This window comes from Cupressus sempervirens, chromosome 3 (genome assembly GCF_028749045.1).
Source record: "Cupressus sempervirens isolate cs-2001-9-10 chromosome 3, ASM2874904v1, whole genome shotgun sequence".
Taxonomy (NCBI): domain Eukaryota; kingdom Viridiplantae; phylum Streptophyta; class Pinopsida; order Cupressales; family Cupressaceae; genus Cupressus; species Cupressus sempervirens.
This window is the reverse complement of record NC_143120.1, coordinates 791206101-791219502: the sequence shown is the minus strand read 5'-3', so window position 1 is coordinate 791219502 and position 13402 is coordinate 791206101.

The window sequence follows — 13402 nt, the reverse complement described above, 5'->3', positions numbered from 1 at the left end:
AATACTTAGTTGAATCTTGAAAGGAATATCAATGAGAAAAACACTTTTATAAAAAAAAAAATTCTTAAGAAAAGAGTGGTATATGCTATAACCTTGATCTATGAATTGGAGAAGCTACAAATAGGGGACATGATCCCCAATAGGATTTGAACCTTGAAGACCATAAATAAATATTTAAAAAACTTAACCATCACAACATCATGCATTGGCATAATTTTAAAAATTTGAATCACTACTTGAAAATATACTCATTCTTTATTCATGATTATAGAGCATTAAAATTACATGTACTTTTAATGGAGTTTGATAGTTCACTTGGTTATTTCCAGATTTTGAAGATCTTGATTAATTATTATTATGTTTTGAAGAACTCAAATGGTTGTCTTTATGTTTTGTCTTTTATTTTAATAATTGTGAATTATTTAGCTAGTTATATCAAACTAGTATGCAATTTAAAACATCATATTCATAAAATGAAGAAAAGAAATCAAATATGAGCTTAAATTATAAGTGCTTGAATATTTTCTCAATGCCCATTGCATATCCTATTTGGTACAATTCCTCATAATGTAGCATCACAAAATCAACTCACACTTTATAATATAGCATTACAATAACATGATCTTTTAATTGAATCTGAAAATTCGATTGGTTATGTCAGATTCTTAGTTAACTTTAACTTGATATCAAACCTTTTATTTCATGTTTCTTCCCACAATAAAGTGATTCCAACATATTGCCTTATCATTAGAGTGTTGTTGATCATACAAGCAGACATTGTCGTTATTCTCAAAAGTTTTTTAAAAAATAACTTTCATTTTGTCAATTTTACTAGTATTACTTTTTGCAATATTTTGTTGTTAGAAAATGTTCTTAAAATTTTGATTTTTTTAAGGAAAGATTCAAAAATCGTCCTCTACTCATCTACTCATGTGTTATATTGGGTCAAACTATATAAATATTGGCCTATTTGACATATTTGAAGATTTTTAACTTATTTTTAAAAGAAAATATTTGGCTTAGTTGGCCTCTTTGGCATGTTCCTATTTTTTGATATTGTCACATAATTCTTGTTAATGTGGTATTTTTTAGATTAACACTCAAAGCTGAGCAAAATTAGTGGAGAGCATTATCAACATTAAGGTGCTTTTTCTATATTTTGTAGAAATCATGCCTTTAGAGATTTACATATAAGTCTATCCCTAAGGGTTGGATACATCTAAATGAGATAATCATAGAAGCACATTTCTTTATGATATTTTAACCTTGATGCAAAGAACAAAAACCCAACTTGACCATCATAACATGTCGACATTGGCATAATTTTAAAAATTGAATCACTACATGAAAATATGTGTATTCTTTATCCATGGTTATAAAGTATTAAAATTGTATGTTCTTTTAACTAAATTTAATAATTGAAAATTAGTTATTTTCATGTTTTGAAGATCTTGATTGATTATTATTAATTTTTGAAGAAATCAAATAGTTGTTTTGTGTTTTGTCTTTCATTTTAATAATTGTGAATAATATAGCTATTAAAACTAGTATGCAATTTAAAACATCATATTCATAAAATTAATAAAAAACCAAACATAAGCTTAAATGAGGAGTGCTTAAATATTTTTTCAATGTCTAATGCATATTCTATTTGGTGCAAATTCTCATAATATAGCATCACAAAAATAATTATAATATAGTTTTGTACACTTTTTATACACTATTTGTTAGAGATGTCGTTAAATATTTATGATGGTAGATATGGTGAAAAGTCATCCCACAAATAAAGTTTTTTTAGACTCATCCTCAAGCTTCAACATCCAATCAACCAAGCCAAGTCTTATCCTCACAATAATGCAACCCATCTCTTCAATTCTCCTTATGTTTTGAGAAGCCTACTATGTCATCAATTTTTTTAATTTTTCCCTTGTTTAATAGATGATGTCATGTTGAATTAGTTTCGTCAAATCCTAAATATACTTACTATTCAATTTCCATATTATTGTTATATTCCTTGCATATTATAGATATATTGCATATTTCATTTTACATAGCCTAACATTACATACTTGCTTTTATATTGTATCATCTTCATCCACATTTTGTCATATGCACATAACCGTACAAGAAATCTTTCCTTTTCCTAATCTTTGATCAAGTTTATTCTCCATTTCTACTGCACACCTTAAGTGCTCACTTGATGTCCTACAATAAAAAACTAGATGCATATGTTAATTCATCCTATGTTTCATTATTCCCTCAATAATATTGTCTTGTTAACCTCTACTAGTTCACCTTATGCTCCATTAATCTCTACTAGTTGATCATATGTCGCATCATCCTCTTAGATTCTAATCACATTACCCTCACTCATTTCACCCTATGCTCAACTATCTCATCCTGCTCTTTCCCCATTAACTTCACTTTAATGACATCATATTTATTTATTTATCCCCTTCTAATCTCACACCATTAACATCCAATAATTCACCTTATTTTAAATGACCCCCTCTTGGCCCATCTCACTAATATCTTTAAGTGCATCATATGATTCATTATACCATCTACTCACATCCCATTGTACCCTCTCTTATTTCACCATATGTTACATTATCCCCTCTTGGTCTTGTCCCATTATCCCTTCCTCCATATTTCATTTTGTGTGCATAATCTTTATTTAAAAAAATCCTCACTCATTATTGACCCTCTTCCCCATTATTACTATACAACTTAGGTTCACAACTCATTTCCTATATTCAAACCTTAGAAACATCCTAATGTATTAAATGATCTAGTACTTACTTATAATCATAGCCCATTAGCCTCTAATAGTTTACCCCATATTTATGTATATCATCATGTCCATCTCATTAATCTCTACAAGTAGATCCTACATTATAGCATCCCCTCTTGACCTTGTCCCATTATATTTTCTTACTTCACTCAATGTTCATATATTTTGTCCTACTTATCACATTCCATTAAAATCAAACCATTCACCCCCTTTTGTGTAATTTCCTCTTAGATCATCACACTAATACCTTGTAGTCCATCATATGTTTCGTTATTCTCTTCTACTCCCATCTCATTGTACCCTCTCTTACTTCACCTTATGTTCGACTAATCCTTTTGGTCATATCCTTTTATCCTTTATATGTTATACCACCTCCCTCCACATTTTATCTCATAAATATACCTTTACTAAAAACCTTATTGTCCTCTCAAGATTGACCAACTCTCTTCTCCAAATATACCGCATGCCTTAAGTACCAACTTCAAGTCTGATAGTCAAACCCTAGCCACCTCCTAATTTATCACACATTTTTTTCATTCCATCACCATTCACACTCCATTAACCTCGAATAGTTCACCCCATATTTTTTTATCCCATCTTGGCATGTCCTATTAATCTCTATGTGTGTGTCATGTGTTCAACTACCCTTTCCTAGTCATGTCTTAGATTGTCTTCTCCTAATTCAAGCTATATTCCCATATTCCCTTCTTATACCATCTCATTAACATCTAATAATTCATATAATGTTTTTTTGTCCCTTCTTAACCCATCCCACTAATCTCTTGTAATTCATTCAATACTTTTTTACACCCTTCTATTTCCATCACATTTTACTCTCTCTTGATCCACCCTGTATTCTATAATCCAATATTGGTCTTGTCTTGTTATCATCTCCTAGTTCCCCCTATGTTCTTATAATCAATCTTAATCCCACCCTATTAACATTTAAGAGTTCACTTTGTGTTGTATTCTGATCCACTTATCACATCCCATAAACATTATTAGATTTTGAAGCATGTGGACACTAACTACATATGTGTATAATGTGGGCATACTCACTACATTATCAAAGCAAAGAGACTCATATAATAACACCTTCCATCTACCCATTAGTGATATTAGGGGTGACCCTCGATGACATATAGTGGATTTTGAGGCTATCAATCTAAGAGTGATAAATGTCAAATATGAGTGTGATGTTATTCTTGAATATTACGATGGGAATATACTAGCAAGTAAAAGAAGATTTTTCATATTGTTATTGTTCTTATTTTGTTGTTGCCAATAAATCCTCTATTAGTTATGGTCTCATACAAGATATGTAGGAGCACCAAATAGTATACATATATGAAAATATCTATACAACACCTAGAATGCACTTTGACTGTATTCATTAATTAATTCAAAATTAGACTATAATCATTCTATTTATAATCAATTAATAAACACAACTAAAGGTACATAAATCACAAGAGAGGCCGACCCTATTGATTCATGACAAGAATTTCAGTTTGAAAGGGTGCTTCAAGAGTCCAAGTGCAACATATATTGAACCCCATGTCCTTGAAATAAAGTGAGGTGGGGATACCCATTTTCTACGCTGAATGACACTGAATAGACAGCAAGGAGCGTGAGTGATTTATTTTGGCTCATTATGACATGATAGGTTTTGAAGAAGAGCCGTGTGGACTCTCCTTTTGACTCTTAAAATACTTGGCAATAGTGGAGGTCAATAAAGACGTGAAAGGTCATGTTTTCTTAATGTTTTGAATGTTTGTTGCTGCATGAACAACTGTTAGTCGCGCAAAAGGCTATCAGAATCCATGGATTGTTCATGCTTTTCAACATGAATTGAATCGGCTTGAAAAGCCAAAAGAGATGTTGCCTTTATGTCATTTTTTCTTTACTTTATAGAATTCAGCGCCCACCTTATCCCATCACTCCTTCATGCGGATTTCAACCCACTCTAGGAACTTGTTTAAAAATTATTAGGCTATCAAGTTGTATCTCGAAGTTCTTCATATCTTCCACAACCTTCTTAATGTTTTGAATTTACTTAGTAGGAGACTGATCCTTCTATCTAGTGATAGCTCTAATCCTTTTGTTGGGGGCAGAGATAGTATCCTTAGGATTGCCTTTCTCATTAGGCAATGTCTATATACTAAACTAAAATGCATATCTTATATGGGGATACTTGGGTTTTTTCAAACTTGTCTTTTAGAGTTACGGTTTAGTTTTCCCACACGTGTGTGGCATAAAACTAGATACATAGTTTGCAAAAAAATGGTACCTATAAGCCGTGATTCATCATACTCCAAATGGAGAATTTGAAATTTTAAAAATTTACATATGCCTATTCCACTCATATTCCCACTACCAAACGAACGAATGACATAAATGGATAGCCATGAGTTTGCATATATTGTAAATACACTTTGCCCATTATCATAAGTATTCCCAATAAATAGCACTTAAAGACATACAACATCAAAAAGTTCTATTAAATCAATGCCTCAGTAGCTATCTAGTCTACTCCTCCATAGCATCAAACAATGCACCCATTTCATGTCCTCCCTTGATTGTCAATTGAATAATTTATTAAATTATTGATTCTTAGCATAGATCAATCTTTTGTATATATATTTAACATTTTCTTATATAATTAAACTTGCTGTGCATGGAATTTTAACCATTGTGTTTGAATTTTTATATGTGAACATGACAATATCTACAAAAACCACTAGAGATTGTTGTGTGTTGTGTGAGAAGTGACTTGGTCCATCAAATCCTTGGATCAACCCAATATGTTCACATAAATTAGAAAACAAATCAAACAAAATTTAAACATGTGGTTAGTCTTCATCAAGTATATAATTTTTAATACTATATTCTTCTAAGTGCTCTTGCAATGATCATAAATACGAAATCATTAAAAGCTTTCATGATTTCTAGATGATCAAAATGAGTTAAAGATTTTTGTATACAACATCTTAGAGTACAAATTCAAATTCTTATATTCAAATAATTGAGTAATAACCAATTAGAATAAAATCAACTCTAACCTAAATTTGAATTTACTCTTTAAAAAATCAAGAATCACAATCACACTTATAAATCAAACTAAAAGTCAAGAATAAAAACTAAAAAGATATGAATCTAGTGTCAGAAATATAATAGTAACTGAGAGGGGAGGGGTGAATCAATTACCACTAAAACAATTCCAAATCCCTTAGATATCAATTCAAACTTCTTATTAACTCAAACCCTTGCATAGCTTGGTTAGAACTAGATATTCATTGTAACTCGGTTAACAAAGCAATCTTGAGATATTAAAGTGTATTAACCTTTAGTAACTCAGTTATAGAAAGATAAAGTAGTAAAAAAATAACATGAACACAAGAGACACCAAGATTTAATGTGGAAACCCAATTTGAGAAAACCACCAATGCAACTAGTTACAACTTTTCACTCTTCTGAAGTGAGCCCTATTAGGAGCCAACCTTGTTAAAGATTACAAAACACATTGTTAGGTGTGACCCTATCAAAGGATTTGAATCACCATGTTAGCAATGGCCTTGTTAGAGGTCTTAAGACACTTCAATCTAGAAATGTCACCTTCTTAGAGGATTTACAAAAATCACTGTAAAGTCAACTCTGTTAAGAGATTTCTTCATTGTTACAATTGTTAGAGAGTAACAATGATTGACCTAATTGGTGAAGCAACTGATTTGCAGATTCATATCATTATTTTGGTTTATCCTCTAGATCTTCCTTCATCAGAAATTAATCTTTGTAGCTCATTGGATATTCTTCTTTTAATCAGATATCCTTCTTTATTCGCACCTTATCTTCTTCCACAACTTGACCTTTCATATATATGAAACCCAATGTCAAGTTAGCTTGAATACCTTTACAAATAAACAATTAACATCCACTAAGTCATATTGCATAAACAAAATTATTCTGTTGCAGGTTGGCTAACATTGACTAGGTCACTTGATTACCACCGAGTTCCTTGGTAACTAACTTGACTCGGTTTACACTGAACCACTTTGGTAACCGACCTGACTCAGTTTAAACAAGAATCCTTCAATGATCGACTTAGCTCAATTTACACTTGATCACCGAACTTGGCTTCTTCATAACTTCTACTCAGCTAATACTGTAGTCTTTTGAGCTCAATTACTACTAGTAGTGCTCAATTAGAGTGTAACATTTGTGTCACATCAATGACAATATACAATTGAATTATCAACATCTAGAATATGAAATTTATGAAATCAAATTCAACTCAACCAAGACTTAAATAAATTCATCTAACATTCATATTAAAATAATATTATGGCTAACTCTAGAATAACAACTAATCTAAATCTATAACATATATAAATAATAACATCATATTTTTTGAAATGACTATCCACTGAAAGAATGGAGATTTATTTTGATTTGATTACGTAAAAATAAGTTTTAAAGGACCCAAAACCTTTAACAAAGTATCAAAGAGTAACTAACTAAAAGAGTTCAGAAAATAAAAGGCCTCACTGAATAGATAAACTAACATAGAAACATGAGGCCAAGTACATCTATGCATAAAAAGATAGCAAAAGGATAGCACCCAGACAACTACAAAGTTTTCAACAAGTTCGTTGCTTGATCTACCAGAATGTTCATATTTTCTACAGTGGCTTTCATTTCCTCTAGCTTGTTCGCTCTCCCATCTGCATTCTTCTTGGAGTTGGCCCTCGTGCGCTTGCTCGGCCCCTGATCTTCATTCACAATAGAGGAGTCAAGTCCTTTAGCCTGATCTATCTTATTCAGCAATGTATTGAAGTTATCAACCATAGTTTTTAGAATGTTACAATTTTTGTCACCCAAATTCTTGATCGTTTTTTCCATATTGCTCACTCTATCTTCTAAGCTCTCCATCCTTTTTCGGACATCTTTATTAACTTGTTCCAAATTCCTATTTTTGGTTTCAATTGGAGGCACCCGACCTCCTCCCTATTATAGTGTTTATGCTTCCCTAGTCTGTTGAAGCCTAAATCCACCTCTTTTGGGACATTGACCTCACCCTCATTCTGAGCCGACACCAGCTTTCTTTTTCTTTCCATCCTTTGAATTAACGGTTCATCATGGGGATTTATTTATTATATATCAATTCAATAGTTCCATAACCATATTTTTCACTTCTACATTTGGCAAAAGTGAACACATTTATTTAATTCAAAAGTGAACATAGAGTGTAGTCCTGATGAAATAATAATAATACAATCGAATTTAGAAACAACATTCAAAATATCTTCCCTTCCCCAGAGAAAGAAAAGGATAATTCCCAATGATGACCACCTCCCCTATGTGGATGGAGAAAAAGGAAAAACATATGTTTTCCACTAACCCTATGGTGATCCAAGTATATGTAATGGAAATAGCGAAAGGAAATTGTGATAGGTGACAGGAGTTGTTTGGGCTGGTCAAGGACACGAAACGGGAGATGGAGGCACTTAATGCTCTAAATGAGAGCTTTGCAACTCTCTCCAAGTTCTCTCTGAAAGTGACTCATGCCACTGTCACTACTCTCCAGTTGTTGCATCTAGGGAGTGAAGATGATGGTCTTGGTGTGGAGGACTCTAGGAAACTCTATGGATTTTTGGCCAATGACTGGGCCAAAATTCTGCTAGCCAAGAAGAGAAAGGAAAAGGTTAAAGTTTAGGGCTTTTTTTTTAATTTTTTGTTACTCTTTATGGACCTGTGTTGGTGGTATAAACTAGCCTTTACCTATCCCATATGGTTGTTGGGCCTTAAAGACTTATTTATATTTTGGTTAGAACATTTCATAGATACGTTGGTAGTAGTATTAGTGGTATAGTTAATATAGTTTTGAGTTGGAAAAACATGTGGGCTGCCAGTAATTGTGTTTTCATTGATGTAGATGGAATACTATGTTAGCTAATATCTGGTTCGATATTATTGGGTTAGGTAATCTATTTTTGATATTAAGGGAAGGGTTGTTAAAATGTTGGTAATGTCTATGTTGTTGATGCGTTATGAGTGAATAGTTTATCCATAGTAATGTACTAAAGACCAACCCTCTTGTATTGATTTCTTTTAACATCAAAGACATTCAAAATACTCTTGTAAATTGTAAAAATACACCTACTATTAAAAGTGAACACAAGCATGTCTAATCAAACTATAGAGGACCACTATTTATAATATCTATAAAATATAAAGTTGCTAATGTAAAAACCACATCCAATGCACCAAAATAATTGAAGAGGTGGTGGATGGTTCAATCAATCAAAATGGACTTTCGTTCCCTTTTATTGAAATGTCCCTATACATTACTTTCATTCCCTTTCATTGAAATGTCCGTATACATTACATCTTTTAAATTTCCCCTTTTATCTATTGGAAAACATTGCATTTCAAATTTTCACTTTTATCCATTGAAAAACATAATGTCTTAAGGGGAGTCCTATCCCATTCAATGCACGTTGAAATCTGCATTCCAAGGCAATCCTGGTTGTTCAAATAAATACGTCTCTACAAGCTATGACAACTAGATTTTCCCAATGTTTTGTTTGTCCTATCTCTTTCCAACTTAAACGTCCGTCTCTTCATAGCAATATTTTTTACATCTAGCTAACATCAAACGTGACATTCTAAATACAAGGATAAGTAATTCTCTAAAAAAATTATTTATATTATAAAAAATAATGTTGTAATTTTAAATAGAATGTTTTTGAGTCAGATATTTTTGTTGGTTAGTTTCTGCCGACAATTCTTTCAAGATGCTTAATGAGATTATGTTAAGAGTATTAAGAGATCCAAACTAAAAGCAATGTAAACAAAAAAAAGATGATGTTAGTTTTGTAAATTGATAATTGTTCGATTTTTTTAATAATTTCAATTTGTCAAAATTAATTAACAAAATATTTTAATAATTTGAGCAATATAATAAGAGATGGTTGTAAATTTTAAAAAATAATTATTATTATTATTATTATTATTTAATGAATTTGAGTAAGGTAGTTAGTGATTGATTTAAATTGAATAGTGAAATTTAGAATTTAGAATTCATTATATTTATATAGATTAAATTTATTATTTATTATTTTAAGTTAAATATTTAATTTAATAAAATAATTTTTAATTTTAAGACGTAATTTCTGAATTATATTGGGATTTTTGGTTCAATTCTTTTTCCCTTATGAAATTATTTAAATAAATAAAAATTTAAGGAAAAATTTTATTAACGAGAAATAAAAGTGTAAATTATTTTTTTTCACTTAAAATTTAATAAAAATCATATCTATTGTTCTGGACCCTAGGTTTGATCAGGCTCGTACCCACCATTTTGTTCTTTTGAATCATTTTCGGAACAGCTATAAAATTTCTTTTCCTTTTTACTTGTTAACTTTCATGAGCAAGGCGGTGGTTAGCTTCAAAAAGAAGCCCACTGATAAACCCACTCTGCATGAGGGGCTCATGTTGCTCATTTATGAGCACTTTAAGGCTTAGAGTATAAGCAACGCCCCCCCTCAGACAGAGAATGTGCCCTCTGGAAGCTCCAACTTCTCTTCAGACTCGGATGATATTCAGAGCTTTAGCTCTAAGGATGGCAGGATTTCTTCCGCTGATAAAATTGTCACCCTTCAAGTCAAGAATTTGCCTTCTTCCATTACCCCAAGTAGGAAAAGCCCTAGGGCTCATGGGCAGAAGCAACCTGTGAAGGATGTGAAGGTTGATAGTGATGATGAGGAGGATGTGGAGACGAAAGAGGAGGAAAAGGAGATGCAGGAGGAAAATAAGGAAGACCGAAGAGGGAAGAAACGCAAGAGGGAGGGTCTGGAGGATGAGAGATTGCAACAAGAATGAGATATGTCTTCGCTACCTCTTTCTCCTATCCATACTCAAACCCAACCAGAGGAGCAAAAAATGGGTTCTGAGACTGAGGTTGGAAAGGTGCAGGTAAAAGACAGGAGGAAAGCTTGGAAAAACTTTAATGTTAGGACCTCGAAAATGGGCATTTTTAGAGAGGCCATAAACCTGCAAGCCCTTGTGGAAAACCAAAAAGAGGAGCGGCTTGAAGAACTTATTGACCCGGCGATTGTGGCTATTTTGGATAATGCAAGGGAATCTGGGCTGAACCTCTTGAACAATGCCCGCAACAGTATGATTGATAACTTCAGATCAATCAAGTGGTTTTTCCATGAGCTGGAGGAGGTCAAAGAGCAGGTGGGTCATATGGAGGATAACAAGAATGGAGTGGAATCTGATAATAGAGACGACAACAACGAGAGGCTCAACCTGGCGGAGAGAAGGATTAACAACCTCGAAATCTATAATCATAATCTCTCAAACCAGATGATTTCGTTGCTAAGCTCCATTAACAACAACATTATGTCTTTAACTGGCTGGATCAAAGATAGAGTTATGAAGGAAGAAGAGGAAGGAAAAGACAGGGAAAAAGCCAGACTAGAGGTCGACACTACAAAGGACAACATCAACAATGGTCAGGACCAGGGGGATCAAAGGGTGCACCAGCAAGAGGCTGAGGAGAACCAGATGGCCTATGAGGCTGCTCAGGCCATGCAAGACCTGGAGAGAAAGAATGAGGACTAATCCACTGCCTGTTCTTTTGTCTCAATCTTTTTTTTTTTTGGCTTTTTGTCAGGGCTTTTGCCTTTGTCATTTCTAAGTTGTTTCTGTTCCTAATCTTTTCTTTGATCTTTGTAATTAGGCTGGGCCTTGGGCTTATTATCAGCCTTTGAACTTGAACTCTTTTGGTTGGGCTTTTCACGCTTATTATCAGCCTTGTTATTGTTTTAACTCTTGGGTTTCAGGGTCCCTGTAAAACCTATTTATCTAATAAAAAAAAATCATATCTGTTGTTAATGTTTGGTAGCTTTCATTGGATAAATTCATGAGGCTAAATTGAAGTTACATATAAATTAGCACTTGCACCAAAAAGAGGTGCAAGGGGTATACCAATAGGTTTTATTAAAAAAGAAAAGTTGAAGAGATGTAAAATTAAAGGAAAGATTTCATATTGATAACATAGAATTAATTTTTTATATAGAATAGAGGCATATACACATGACTAACCTTTTTGGAGGTTCATACATTATACAACTTCAATATTTTATTTAATGTGTGACATCCCAATTCAAGAGTTGATTTGAACTATGCATTTTTTGAAATATTTTTTTAACTGTAAATACAAAAGTAATTGGAGTCATATTTGTGGTGAGGCAACAAAAACCTATATGTAAAAGGAAAATGAGATTAATTGATAAGAGGAAGTATATATCAATCATTTTTATAAAATTTAGAATTAACGAAATTTTAAAAGCATTCAAAAGTAACTTGGCATACTTGAAATTTTCTTGAGCATTTTTTGTGTGTGAACACCTTCTTTGAATATGACAAATGTCAACCTATACAAAAGAGTAATAGATTACTTAGGAAGCTAGAAAAAGAAACCAGGTAAATGAAAAAGGAAGAGTTTTAGAATGTCGAACATTACCATTTTTTGTAGAAGTAGCTTCGTAGATATGCTCTGTATGCAAGATTGAGTGCAAACATGCTTCTTCTCTCTTTCTAATATTGTATGGGTTTTTTTGCATCTTACAAAAGCAATTAAAAGAGAAGGAAGGCTCTAGACAAAGGCCTTGGATGGATTTGACTCAAGAGATTGTTGTGAAGGTGAGGCCTTGTCTTTCAATTCTACCTATATCAATTGTAGCCCTACCTAAGGTAAGACCTTGTGATTTATGTATAGTGATAGCCTAGGCTATGGTGAGAGGTATTTGTGTACAACTGCCTCAGGAAATGAGTTGTATTGGAATGGTTTTTGAGTTTCTAGGATCCCGAGGTAGACCAATATAACTATTGAACTCTATAGTAACATATGAAGGCAACAAAAGAGTTTTTGAGCCTATTGGATTTACTACATCTTTTACCTCTCCAAGAAATCCATTAACAAGACTAGCAACGATCCAAAGGTTTGTTTTAAGCATAACACATTGATGTTTACATAATAAAACTTCTTTGAGTAGTTGGTCATCATTAGTTATTTCCTCAAGCCTATGATGTGCATTTATCACAGTGCAAAGTGCAATAGGGACATTTAGTTCGTTTAACATTTTTTGTTGTGGAGTGAAACTTGTTTATTGGTAGCAAATAAATTATCACCTGGTCAAACTCAATATGTTCATTTGGAGTGAGATTCTTGTTTGTGTGAGTCATTAACAACTCTCAATCATGTAGCATTGGTTATGTGTTGTGCATATTTTGTAGTGCTTAGCAAAATTGTATTTGAAGTGGATCATCACCTTTCTGTGTAAATATTGTTTCCAATGTTACAACTATATTAAAGTTGTGCCACATTTGTTTTGCATTAGTGTGAGATGCATAGATCAATTTATCCATAACAGGTGGAAGTTGGGCTAAGTCTCCTACAAGAATCATTGACATGCCACTGAAGAAAAGGTGTTATTTTTGGGGTATAGCTTTACATACTCTGGAATCAATTTTTAGTAATAGTTTGGAACCTATGAAGTTCATCTCATCTATTAAAATGTATTGAATATTTTTCATGTC